The 13,241-nt window shown below is 39.4% G+C and overlaps 1 protein-coding gene and 1 pseudogene across 5 annotated transcripts in view; one reads left to right on the forward strand and one right to left on the reverse strand.

The window, feature by feature from the left end:
- ANK3 (ankyrin 3) overlaps positions 1-13,241 on the forward strand; it is a 591,977-nt gene that overhangs the window by 44,535 nt on the left and 534,201 nt on the right. The gene's annotated exons all lie outside the window — the stretch shown is intronic.
- LOC102525380 (calpain small subunit 1 pseudogene) lies at positions 8,385-9,619 on the reverse strand (annotated as a pseudogene).

A 13,241-nucleotide genomic window follows, 5' to 3' on the forward strand; every position in this document is an offset into this window, starting at 1 on the left:
GGCAAATGGAAATTTAAAAAATTTTTTAAAGTGAACTTAATTTTACACCTGGAAATCCAATCTATAGCTAGTAGCATAAATGAAGAACACGCATTCTTTAAAAATATGCATAAGTAAACTTGTTTTCTTGTTAAAATAATGCAGCACTTGTACATTTCCACATCTTAGTATGAGTTGTGTTGTTGCATCATCGCTTTGCTGCCTTTGATTTGCTGAATGTAATTTGCATGAAGGACGCATGTATCACATCACATCTATGTGAAACACAGATGATTTAATTTCCTTTTTATCTTTTTCTTATTAAAATTTTTATCTGAGAATAAAATTAAGAAGCAATTGGAGTAGGTTTGCCAGCTTTAGCAAATAAAAGTACAGAGTGCCTAGTTAAATCTGAAATCAGATAAACAGTGAATAGGGTTTTTTTTTGTTTGTTTGTATATTTTTAGTTTAGTTTGTTTTGTCCTATGCAATATTTGGGACAAATTTGTATTAAAAATTTATTTATTCTTATCTGAGATTTAAGTTTAACAAGGTGTCTTACATTTTATCTGTCAACCCTAAATTCCTAGTAACTCTCGAGTTACGTCTAAGCATTATAGTCATCCCAAATTGTCCCAGCTATTAATTAAAAACTTTTTGAAATAGTTACAACCTCAGATAAGATTGGCTGCAGGCTATGTACAGTTTTCAGTACCTAAGAGGAAATCTCACTATTGTCACTCCTCAAGAAATCACATTAAAGTGCAGAGAATGAGAGGGATAGACTTACAGGGATAACCCTAAAGGCACTCTACATGTTTTACAATATAATTTTTGAATAGGTAATACATACACACCTCTTTTTTCCTCTCTCTTGGGTTTTCTAAGTTTATAAGTAACCTATTGGTGTATATTTTTACTGTGATGAAATACTCATAACTTAAAATTTGCCATCTTCACTCTTTCAAGTGTATGGTTTAGTGACATTAAGTCCACTGACATTATTGGGCAACTCCTAGCACCATCTACCTCCAGCACTGTTCCGTATTGCAAAACTGAAACTCCATCCCCATTAAACATGAACTCCTCATTGCCCAACTCTATAGCCCCTGGCAACTACCATTTTGTTTTCTGTGTATGAATTTGATTCCTCTAGGTGCTTCCACCTTTTGGCTATTGGAAATAATGCTATGAACATGGGAGTACAGATATTTCTTTGAGACCCTGCTTTCAGTTGTTTAGGGTGTATACCCAGAAAGGATATTGCTGGATCATATGGTAATCCTGTTTACTTTTTCTGAGGCACGGCTATGGTGTTTCCTATTGCAGCTGCGGCATTTTTACATCCTCACCAGCGGCGCCCAAGAGTTCCAGTTCCTCCACATTCTCAGCACTTGTCACTTTCTGGGTGGTCTTGATAGTCGTCACCCTAACGGGTATGAGGTGGACACCTCTTATCTTGTACAGTGCGCATCAGACATGATGAGCATGTTTTAGGTTCTCAGGATGTGCTTTTGAACAGAATTGCATTTTGGTCTTTTTGTTGTCCTGTGCTGTCTCCAGTAGTTTAAAAAAAAGAGAGAGAGAAAACAATACTACTTCTTTCCATTTCTTTAAATAGTAAAAAAACTCAAAAAATAAATTCTTTTTTTGTAGCCTCCAGCAGTCCTCAGAAAGGGAGCTTTCTTCTCATTTCATTGATGAGGAGACAGAAGCTTGGTGCTCCCAGGTACCTTTGCATGGACGAAATCTGAGCACCTGATTGGGCTGGAAGATCTATTTAGTTATTCTAATCCACGTTCTCACTCTTCCCATCTGGATAGGAAACACTTTCTGTATTCCTATTTTATAACAGATTCCCATAACATTTATCATGAATTCTGTGGTTGTCTTAAGTCTTATTCTTTTTTAAGTGAATTGCATATTAGATACAAAAGTAGTTTAAATTCCTCATATTTTACTCCTCTTATTTTCTGTTAATCAACATTTGGCATCTGTGGGCTTAAAATATTTCAACATGATTTCGTAATTAATTATTACTTTGTGATTAAATTGAGCATTATTGTATATGCGGCATGAGGCACATGTCCCTACAACACCTTTTGAAAGTATTTTATAGGCACCTTATTCTGTGAAGGTCATTGTTGGAATTTTGAGTTTTATGCCTTTAAATGGATCCTGGAGTCCATGATTTTTTAGACTTTAGGTCTGTCTGAACTCAAGAGCATTCTGCTAACCATGTTGGCCTGCAGCGGTTTCTTTAAAGCTAATTTATTCTCGTTTCTCTCTGTGCCTTGAGATTTTAAATGGCTAACTTTGCATGAAACCAGCTTACACCAGCACCACCTGGTGTATCAAGGTTACCGATTCTCAACTTATTTGATTAAATGTTTCTTTCTCAAAGTGTTCTCCGCTATATACATACACACATATTTACCTTTTTCCAGATATCTTGGATTGTATTTTAGATTTAAGACAAGGTCATTACTTCTCAGTTTTCGGCTCCTTGTTTCATAAAATGTGACGACAACTGTCATTTCGGGCACAATTATAAAATCGGACCACAATAAAACATATTTAGTACTTTGTCCAAACTTGCCTGTATTAGTATAAGAAATATGACACTGAACTCTTCTTGCTTATTAATCCCAAAGACCAAGGTTTGAAATTCTTGGAAGTGCTGGGTTGGATTTTAGGCTGAGTTAGCGTAAGGGTTTGTGCAGCCTCTCATGTCCTGTTCTGCCTTCCTCTCTGACAGCACCCGTGGGAAGCTGCGTGGGTGGGTGAGCCTCAGATTGCATTGATGTTCCCAGCACTGCTGTTTGTTTGGCCTTGTGAGCCAGCAGAGCGCAATGGGAGAAAAGCACTGCATTAAAAAGGCAGATGAGCTGAGATGCATTTGGTTTTGAGTTAGCCCCTTAATCTCTCTTCATTTCCTTATTTTAAATAGTACCATCTGCCCTGTTCCAACTACCTCACTGCTTATGTTGGAAGGATAAAGGCTTTTTGTGAATTCAGAAGCCCTATATACAAATAATATTTATGTATTAATTTGGAGAAATGGGTTAATGTGCCAACTACTTAAGATGAAAGAATTAAAATAATTCAAACTAAATGGTATTTTTGTAATTTCAAAGTAGGCCTCATCTGAACATTTTAACACTATAGCAAAGCAGGAAGAGATGCTGATCTTACCAGATTTATTCTGAGAATAAAGAAACTGAGAGTTTTGGTGCCCTGACTGCTGTCCCAGCTTCAGGAGACTCAGGGTTAAGACCCCAGGGCTCCTCTCCAGTCCTGGGCCACTGTCACCACCTCCACTTTCCCTTTGTGCTCCTGAGCAGGTGTAAGAAAGTCATCACTTGAAGGTTTCATGTTACCTCCTTTCAGCTGTAACACAGGTAAAGATAGAGCTGCTTGGTTTGTAGCAAGAGACAAAGGTCTTAGGGACCAGTGACTTCAAACCTGGGCCATTTCTGTGGACTGTCTCTGCCTTCTCCCTTGACCATTCTAGGAAAATCAGTAGCTGGTGCCTTTTCTTCCTATGGTGCCTGTAGCTTCTTGAGTCAGAAATGTAAACTCCCTGGTGGCCCAGAATACACACAAGGAAGGGCTCGTAGGGGAGCAGGGAAGGAGTGTGGGCTATTTGTATAGCAAACATTAGTGTTACTTCACTGGGGGTAACACGGACAAGTTTCTGGAAGGAGCAGGGGGGCAGGAAGTCTTGGAATTACCTCGGACTCTTACATTATTTGACTTGCCTTGTTTCCCCCTCGAAAGACCAGCTAAGTCGCTCTTTGGGGCTTTTCGAGGACCTTATATAAGGCTTATTTGTATATCTCATGAGGTCCTGTAAGGTGTTCTGCAAATATCCGAGTGACCAAATGAATAAAACATAGGGGAAAGCCCTGGAATAGTTTAATAGTTTATCTTAAAGACGGGTTTTAGTGGACTTTACTCTAAATATATTAATCCATTCAACAAATATTTTTTGAGCACTAGTTATCTGATAAACACTGTTCTAGAGACTCAGGATAACAGTGAACAAAACAGATTTCTATCCTTTTGGAACTTGCATTTATGTTTTAGTTTAGAAAACAAAGATATAAACATTAGGAAGGAATTAACTGGTAAAGGTGATTATTCTAATTACAACTTGCTTGAAACTGTCAGCGTATTTTATATATTTGTCTTAATGACTTAGGTACATGTTACGAAGTGATGATAATGAATGTGTATGTAAATATAAATATATATGTAAGTTAGATTGTTAGGATTTGGTTCTAGGGATCATACATGCAGCTTTTAGTTTTTCAATTTTCTCCAGAATTTTATGCAGAGGTAGATAAGGACTCATTGTATTCTTCTGTGAGTTCCATGTTATGCATTTATCTTTTTTTTTCTCTTTTAGTGCATAACAAATGTATTCATCGGATAGGAATTAAGCACACACTAATTTAAATTTATGTCTCAATATATCAGTGGGACAGTTGAAAATATTTCTGCCTTCCTGCTCATTGCGGGGCACTCTCACAATGTAAATTGGCTAGCAGGTCACCATTTTCTTAATCTTTTATTGTTTTTCTTCATTTTTCTAAAAAAAAAAAACCTCAAAAGACCAATTAAAAAAAGGTGAAAAAGTATGTTCACAATTTTCCTGATTTGTTATAATTTATATTATTTTAGAATATATTCTGACAGATTTCATCCAAAAATTTCACTGGATTTATTTAAGATAGATAGCCTTGAGTCCTACTCTTGACAGGAGTTTAGAGCTTAGTTTAGAGCTAAGACTGGGACCAGATGACCTGTTTCAAACCCCAGTCTGGCTTTGTTTGGGGGATAAAAGTGCACACGGGTGTGTCAGCTCAAAAATTTGAGTTTAGAAGTAATACTATTGTAGCCCAACTGAGCCAGCTGCAACATGATGTTGCCAAGGGGCTCCCAGCAGGTAGCAGTGCATCATTTGTGTAGACATGGTTTGGGGATGCCTTTTTTTGCAGCTACACTTGGAAACAGACTGCCATTCATTTGGGAAATGGCTACTTGGGTCTTTTAAGTCTGCAAGGTTGCATACAGTGAGCAGCAGGTCCTTAGTGTGCTGGGAGTCCAGAATCCAAAGTTAAGAGACTGTAGGAATAGACAAAATAGGATAAAAGTAGAATTTCCCTGGAATTAACTGGTATTGATAAACAGAGATGAATAGACAGGTGAAAACAGCAATGTTTTTATAGGCTAAGGAAAAAGAAAGAAACTAGAGGGACAAATGAGTAGGACCTTATAATCTGTATCCCTCAGCATGGTGATTTTTGTAGACTGGAGAGGCTCCCTTGCTAGAAGGAAAAAGGAATGCATAAAAAATTACAGTATTTTTATTTCTGGTTCTTATTCTTTCATTTTTAGTTTTATAATTAAAGATTAGAAGTTTAGATATACTATTTCAGTCATATTTGCTTATATATTTATGTTATTTTGACTGGCGAACAGAAACCTATAACCTGGACACTGGTTACAGTTCCATTGTAGATAGTCTTTCAGAAATAAATCACCTTTCCTCTTTCTGCCCAACCCCCCATCCCTATTACTTCTTCCTTCGTAATCCTTTACATTGCCACTAGGGTCATCTTTCTGATTATTTTGCTTTCCTGCTCAGAAAATTTTCTTGGAGATTTCCTATTTGCTGTAGAACTAAGCCTGAACTCCTTGGTATCCTTTCCAAGTTGGTTGGTTGGGTGTGGTATGGTATGCGTACATATGTGCATGTGTGTGAGTGTGTGCGTGTGTCTATGTGTGTGGTAGTTTTAACACTCTTAGGTGTTAGCTCCTTTTCTCTCAAGGTTTTGAGGCAAGACCAATTCCTGATTCCTGAGATAACTCTTAAACATTCACATTGTTCAGCTTGCACCATTTTCGTGGCCTCTAATGCTCTCAACTTCTGCATCTACAAGAATCTTACTCTTGCCTTAAGACCTGGCTTAAAGGTCACCTTTGTTGTTAAGCCTCCCTAATTCTAATCCAGGATGAGAATAAAATGTTCCCTTCTTCCTGACTTTTCTGCCATAATCCTGAGAGGAACACAGCAGAATCCAGAGTAGCTGCAATGTATTATCCCACTAGATATGCAAAGAAACAAGAACTTTTGACTTACACTCAGGCAGAAGGGAAATGACACCGCAGTTACCTTGGATCCATGGGAAAGAAGGAAGAGCACCAGAAATAGTAAATACAAATATGATTACTGTTACAATATTAATCATAACCAGACAGGTATTTTAGTTAGTTGTAAATATGACAATATTAGTCACCAGACTGAGGGAAGGGATGCTGCTAGCTGATGTGTCTTTGCATCCTAGAACAGTGCCACTCACACATAGGTTTTGCAGTAAACATTTGATATATTCATATAGACATATATGTATTCAAGGAATGTTTTAGTGCCTGTATGTGATAGGAACTTCAGTGAATAAAGAGGCAAATGAAGGAATATCCCAGTCCTGGAGCAGCTCAAAATTTAATATACAAACAACTATCATTTAATCAGAAAAATAGATACCACAGGAGTCGCATAACCTGAGAGTCCAGAGATATACCTACCTACCTGCATGCTTCCCTAGTTTCCTATACATATAACAAAAATAATCTTCAGTGTGACTAGGTTTTAAGAATGGGCAGATCACTGATTAGATTAACAAAGTAGAAACAAATTCTAAAATTTAGCAAACAGAAGATCTGAGGATATTTTCTCTTATTTGTTGCAAAGTCTCCTGGAAATATAAAGAGCCCATAAACAGATTCCTTTGTACCGCTTGTCCCTTTTATAAGCTTTATAGCTCTTAATTTGACTTTATGTACAGTACATCTAATTGTCCTTTAGTCCTAATAGTCCTCTTAGTTTTGCCCCCCTAATTTTATATTTAGGACAATCTGCCTTAAAGCAAGGAACATCTTTTCCCCCATTCACTTTAATGATTATTATATCTTTTTATATTTATGATAAGCTAAGGATTACATTTTGTTAAAGGTGTTTAAGCCATTTTACATGTATAGTCATTATGGTGAATTTTATAAATGCCAAATAGCCATTATGTAGTTTTGAGTTTTGAACGTGTACAACTGCAAACAGCTTCTAACACAGATGGAGAAATTACGTGGTCACCCAAACCATCTTGCAATCAGCAATAAGAACAGAGTAAAATAATAATTAAAAATAATAAACTACAATTATTTAAAGATTCTGACAAGTATCACAGAGCAGACAAACTGAAGGAAAATATAATCTCAAAAAACTGATTGCAGGGGGTCAGAATTGCAAGTTTCTGGCCCAGTAGTGCTTTTCCTTGCCATAACTGCAATGGTAAATTGCAGCCTTATTAGCTAAAGGGAGCAGAGATCAAAGATCAGGGCTGGAAAAGCACCTGGAAATTTAGAAGGGGAAATCCTGGCAGCAACAGAACCATAGAAAGTATGTACATAAATACATATATGTCTGTGGGAGACTCCAGGGAGCCTGGTCAAAAAGACCCCTCAAAAATAAGAAACTAGAGAGAAAATTAGAGATATCACATCTGTGAACTTCCTGCTTGTTTTAACTGAGTGTATTTCTCAATCGTATTGAACCTTATGGGATGGAAATGTCAGGGAACAGAGATGAAGCCTGCAAAGCAGCAGGAAAATTAGTGCAGATATCATAAAAGCAAGAAAATTATAAAGATTAAGCCCCATCTTTGCCCAAATCTTTGACTTACTGACAAATTATACCGCATAGATGAGATCCTCAGTGGTTAATCTAAAAATATTTTCACTGGGAAGCCACAAGAACAGAACAAGCTATCAGCAGCTACATACTGCATATTATGTAGGAGACAAAGTTTGCAGGTGGGATTCATGTTAGTTAAACTGCCTACTAAAACAAAAGACCAATAATCCTCGGAGGAACATAACAGAATCCATATTTGCTACAATATATCATCTCACTAGATTTACAAAGAAATAAGAACATTTGACCTATATTCAGGAAAAACATTTCAGGCAGAAGGAAAATGACCTCTGAAGCAACTTTGAAGAGCACATAATATGATAAATAAATGGGCAAATATAAAAGGTAATGACTATTTAAAGCAAAATCATAACTGTATTAATGGGTTTATAATGTATATAAATGTAATATATATGATAATAATGCCACTAAGGATGGGGGCAGGAGCAGGTAAGTAGAAATATACTTTTGCATGATTGCTATATTTTACCTGAATTAATTCAATATTAACTATAATTAGGAGTATTTTAAAGATGCTCATTCTAGACGTTCAGGTCCCCAGGCTGATAGGCACTTCATCTATACATGTGCTCTTATGCAGCAAAAAAATGTGTCACAGCATGAAATATCCCCCCCCCCCCTTTTTTTTTTTAAGAACAGCAACTTGGGTGCATTTATTTCCTCCTGGGCCTGGCAGGCTGGGAGCAGAATACAGACAAAGTCACTGGGGCACGTGGGTCTGTTAATGACCTGGAGCTCTGCTGCCTGGGTGGTAACTGGGCGTAGGGACTGGAGTGATACTTTCAGAACTGAGAAGGGCCCTTGGGGTGTGGAAGCAACAGAAGTATTGGGCTTGGCACACGTGCAAGAGAAGGGTTACGGAATGGGTGTGAGATGGGTATGCTAGGGCTGGGGTAGCAGGGCATGTTGGGGCACGTTGGGTTCTGGCTTTTGACTGAGAGCTGGGTACTGAGAGCTGGGAGAACGGAAAGGCCTGTGGGTCAGCAGGACCCTAGAAGATGTAATTGCAGATAAGATCAGCCCTGGGAGAGACTGAAGAGTCCAAGGTGACTCCTACAGCGAGGCGATGAGGGAGCAGGTCTGGGACTCCCCTTCAGGAATACATGCGCAGCTGCAGCCACTCCTGGAGGTTCACCTGGATTTGTCCAGTACCATCTTTGTCAAGAGATTTGAAGGCACGGAACATGACATCCAGTCTGACCAGGCAGCTGATGAAATTGTCAAAATCCATGTTCCCTACCTCATCCGAGTAGCGTCGGATGGTCATATTGCAGAGATGGTCATTCAGGCGGAACCCTGCTGCCTCAAAGTCTCCTGGGAGTTCACTGCTGCCAATGGTCCCTGAACAGTCAACGTCAAACTGTATATGGGCTGCCACTTTTTGATGTTGTTCCACAAGTACTCTAATTCTTCGAAACCCATCTTGCCGGTCGTGTCACTATCTATCACGGCCACCATGCTGCAACGCGTGTCAGTGTCCAAACCATCGGTCTTCAGGATGTCGGGTCACGACTTTGTTGAGAATGTTCATGAGTTCTGTGGCACTGACCTCCATGTCGTCTCCAGCCGGCTGGGCAAAGAGCCTCCGGAACTGCCGGACCCCCTCGCTCCCATTGGGCTCGATGTTGGAGTAATGGGTGCGAGGAGGTGGGGGCTCTGGGTTGTACTGCGCAGCCGCCTCACTGGTGGCGCTAACGGCCCCGCCCAGGAAGCGCGTGGCAGTTCCGCCGCCACCTCCCCCGCAGCTGCCGCCTCCGGCCCCGCTGATCAGGCCTCTGAGCTTATTCCCCAGGCCCCTGCCTCCCCCACCGCTGCTGCCAATTTCGAGAATGAGTTAACCAGGAACATGGCTGTGATTCCAGATTCCGCCTTGCTCACACGTCCGCCGGTCCACTCGTCGAAATGTCCCTTAAAGCTTCACCTGAAGGTGGCACATTTAATTGGCTGAAATAAGTCCTATGGCCACAGCTAACTTAAACGGGACAATCCTATTATGAACCTGGAAGGAAGAGAAATGGAATACTTGTGAACAATTCAAGAAATCTTACATGAAAGATGACAGATAAAACATGAAACAGCATGAAAACATACAAAGGAGAGTTGCTCAGGCTGGAGCTGGGATGGGGTGGCTAGAAACCCTCCCCGAAGTCACGCTAAGGGGTCTCTTCGAGTTTTGTAGATTATAGCTAGAAAACCTCTCCTTTAAAGAAAACCACTAGACTGACAGGAGAACTAGTTTTAGGTTTCAAAGGTATTTATCAAAAATGAGCCGAACTGATTTCGTTTTAGATTGTGTCATTTTTTAAACAGTTCATTGACTTTGTTGAGCTTTTATTTTAATTCTTACCCTTGGTACTTCATCTTAAGAGACTTCCCCAGGGGATTATGGAAATATTATTTATTACATATTATAAGTAATATGTAGTATTAATATAATATTGTTATCTTCGCTTTAACAGGTTAGATGGTTACTATGGTAAAATAATTACAGTGTTAAAAGAACTGTAGAGACAGTGCACTTTAAAAATTACTTTTTATTTTAATTTTTTGGTTGTGCACTTTTTTCAGCCCTATTGAGGTATATAATACGAATACAAATGCACATGATTATTATATAAATAAATCGGTGATTTTGAACATATGTATGTACTTGTGTAACTGTAACCACAACGCAGGTAAGAAACACATCCGTCACTTTCGAAAATTTCCTTGTGTCTTGCGTTATTTTTTCTTTTCCCTCCCTTCCCTTCCCTTGTAAGAACACCTAAAATGAGATCTACAAATTAGCAAATTTCAAATCTGAAATCTAAGTGCACAGTATCTTATTGTCAACCACTGGCTATGGGAAGTGTGGTGCACAGCAGATCTCTGGGCCTTATTCCTCTTGTGTAACTGTAACTTTGCATTTTTTAATCTATGTGTTAGGTGACATGGGTGGGTATTTGGCATATGGCAGTGCTCATCAGTGCCCAAATCCTGGCTTATTCTATGTTCTCCCTCCTTGTGGAGCTCCTGGAACAGCATATATTGAGTTGAGAATCTGAGAAGGAAAGTGCCATCTCTTAATAACCAGGAAACTGTTGGACTAGCTTGAAGCTGTCTTGGGACCACTGAGCTTAAGTGGTTCTGCATAGAAAGTTAGCCAGAAATGTCCAGTTCTTAGGAAGAACCCTGAGTCCCATTACATTCTCTGATGCACAGAACCAGGAAAAGAGATAGGGAAGGTGACTTTATACCCTCTTAAGGTACACTGACCTGACCTGGTTGGTTATGATTACCCTGGACTTTGGCCAGGAAGGTTAGTAACTGTTCCTGGGTTGAGGGCAGTGGGTGCAGACAGACCTTGGAAATCGGTGGATCAGAGGTGTATCTAAGGTGTGACCCTTCTGCCCCTTTTCCCAACAGATTTTTAAGCTTTTCCTCAAAGACAAACTGTTTCTTTTAAATTTCTAGAACCCATTTTTAATTGAAAAGGGAAAGGTTTTCCTTTATTCTGTGCTATAAAATGAGCTTGACAAATTTTCGTCCCGTGATTTGTTACTTTGTGCAATTGATCATCATAAGCAGTAGTAAAGATAATTCCCCTTCCCTTTTTAAAGCTCATGCAGTATACGCTATAAAACTATATCACAAGGCAGTTTATTTTTTTTACTGTTTTTAGACACTGTAAACTTGGAAGTTTATTAAAACTGATCTTTTTAAAATAACATCTAAGTATTTGTATTATGTTTATATTTTATATGACGCTTGTCCGAGATTTTATTGTCCCAATTAATAGTGGTGTTATCCACTGATCTATAACTAGAAAACCTGTGAAAGAAAATTCAAGGAACAGCCAGTAGATGGCAGCGTGGCGTTGCACTTGAAGCTCTGCAAAACAATTTCACCTGCGATTTGGCACTATTGTGGCAAAATGACTTCATATTTCATTTAGAAAGTTCCATTTTAATCAACAACCATGCAGCTTTTAAGTGAGTTCTGAGCAAGCAATTTCTTCCTTGCTTATATCTGTGTTACATCATTTCGGGCATAGTAGCTTTGCCTGTGAGACAGCTAGCATCCTGCAGTTAGGAATAGCATGCTATAATTTTTCTCTCTTCTTTCCAGAAAGCTCAGCACATAATTGCTCAGCTACTTGGTCATGAGTGTTTTAGCTCAAAAATGATTCAAATATTTTATTGTTATTACACTTTCTGTTCAAAGTATAGTCCCGTGAATTCCGATAAGGTCTTGTAAAGACGTACTCGTACGTGCAACACACCCAAATAAAGCTCAGTGACCGTGCTGTGTAATATAGTTTTATGTTAGAAACTTTATTCCTTGAGCTTTCCATGTTCTTCTTTTACCCCATCTCTCCTCTGCTTTTAGCCAAACTTAGTACAAGTGCTGTTGCCTGCCCTGTCTGTACTTCTTGCCCACCACTGACTGCTGTCTGTCCACTTCAGTTTGGCTTTTGCCCTCATCACGGCCCCCACACTGTTCTTGCTGAGGTTTCCAGTGTTCTTCCTGTTGCCAAACCAGGAGACAAACTGCAGCCTTCATCTTTCTTGCTTTCAATGACTTCCCACACTGGGGTCCCTGGCCTTACAGTGTACTATTCTACGTCTTCCTATTCGTCCCTCCTTTTCCGGTAGCAACTGCTCAGCATTCATCATATTCCTCCTCTTCTCCTGTCTGAGTAAATGCGGAAGTTCCTCAAGTAACGCTCATCTCTGACATCTTCCCCTCATGTCCCCCATCCCACCCCCAACTTCTCTCCATCACTGTGGCTCCCAACCTCTGCACCTGGCTCACCCAATTGTCTCTTAACTGCTTCTCTAATGTCCAGACTTGCCTTTTGCCTGTCCCTTCTCCACATCTCTCCAGACAGGGCTTTTCAAAAGCAACTTCTCTTATTTTAGTAAGACCACTGCCAAAGCCCTCCATTGTCCAGAAGAATAAAAATCAAATCCGTACCGCTGCAGTGTGTATTCCGGCCCCACCTATATTTTTAGCTCAATCTTCTCCTTCACTCAGTGCACTACAGACACAGTAGCTTTGTTTCATTTCCACAAAAGCCCTCGTCTACCTGCCTGCACACCTTGCAGCACGTTCTCTCTGCCTGGTTCAAGGACACCCCAGCCTCCTGTCAGTTTAAATGTCTCTTCCTCAAGAACTCCTTCTCTGTCCCCACAGACCATCTCAGGTCCTCCTCCTGTGACAAGTTCTCATTTCATTTGGCTTTTATTTCAGAGCCCTTATCACAGCTCCAGTTAAATAAAATTTTATGCAATTGTGTGTTCCTTCCTAGACTGTAAGCTGTTACTACCTGATTCTCCATTGTATCCTGGTACTCAGCAACATTCCTGGAATATGATAAACTGCATTTAATAAATACCTCAGGAATTTCAGAAACATTCTATTCTCAATTTCTAAAGATTTTCATTGTCATAGTTTATGTATCAACTTATTAGACCAATAACTTTAGTAAGAAAATTGTTACTAG

This window comes from Vicugna pacos, chromosome 11, assembly GCF_048564905.1.
Source record: "Vicugna pacos chromosome 11, VicPac4, whole genome shotgun sequence".
Lineage (NCBI taxonomy): Eukaryota > Metazoa > Chordata > Mammalia > Artiodactyla > Camelidae > Vicugna > Vicugna pacos.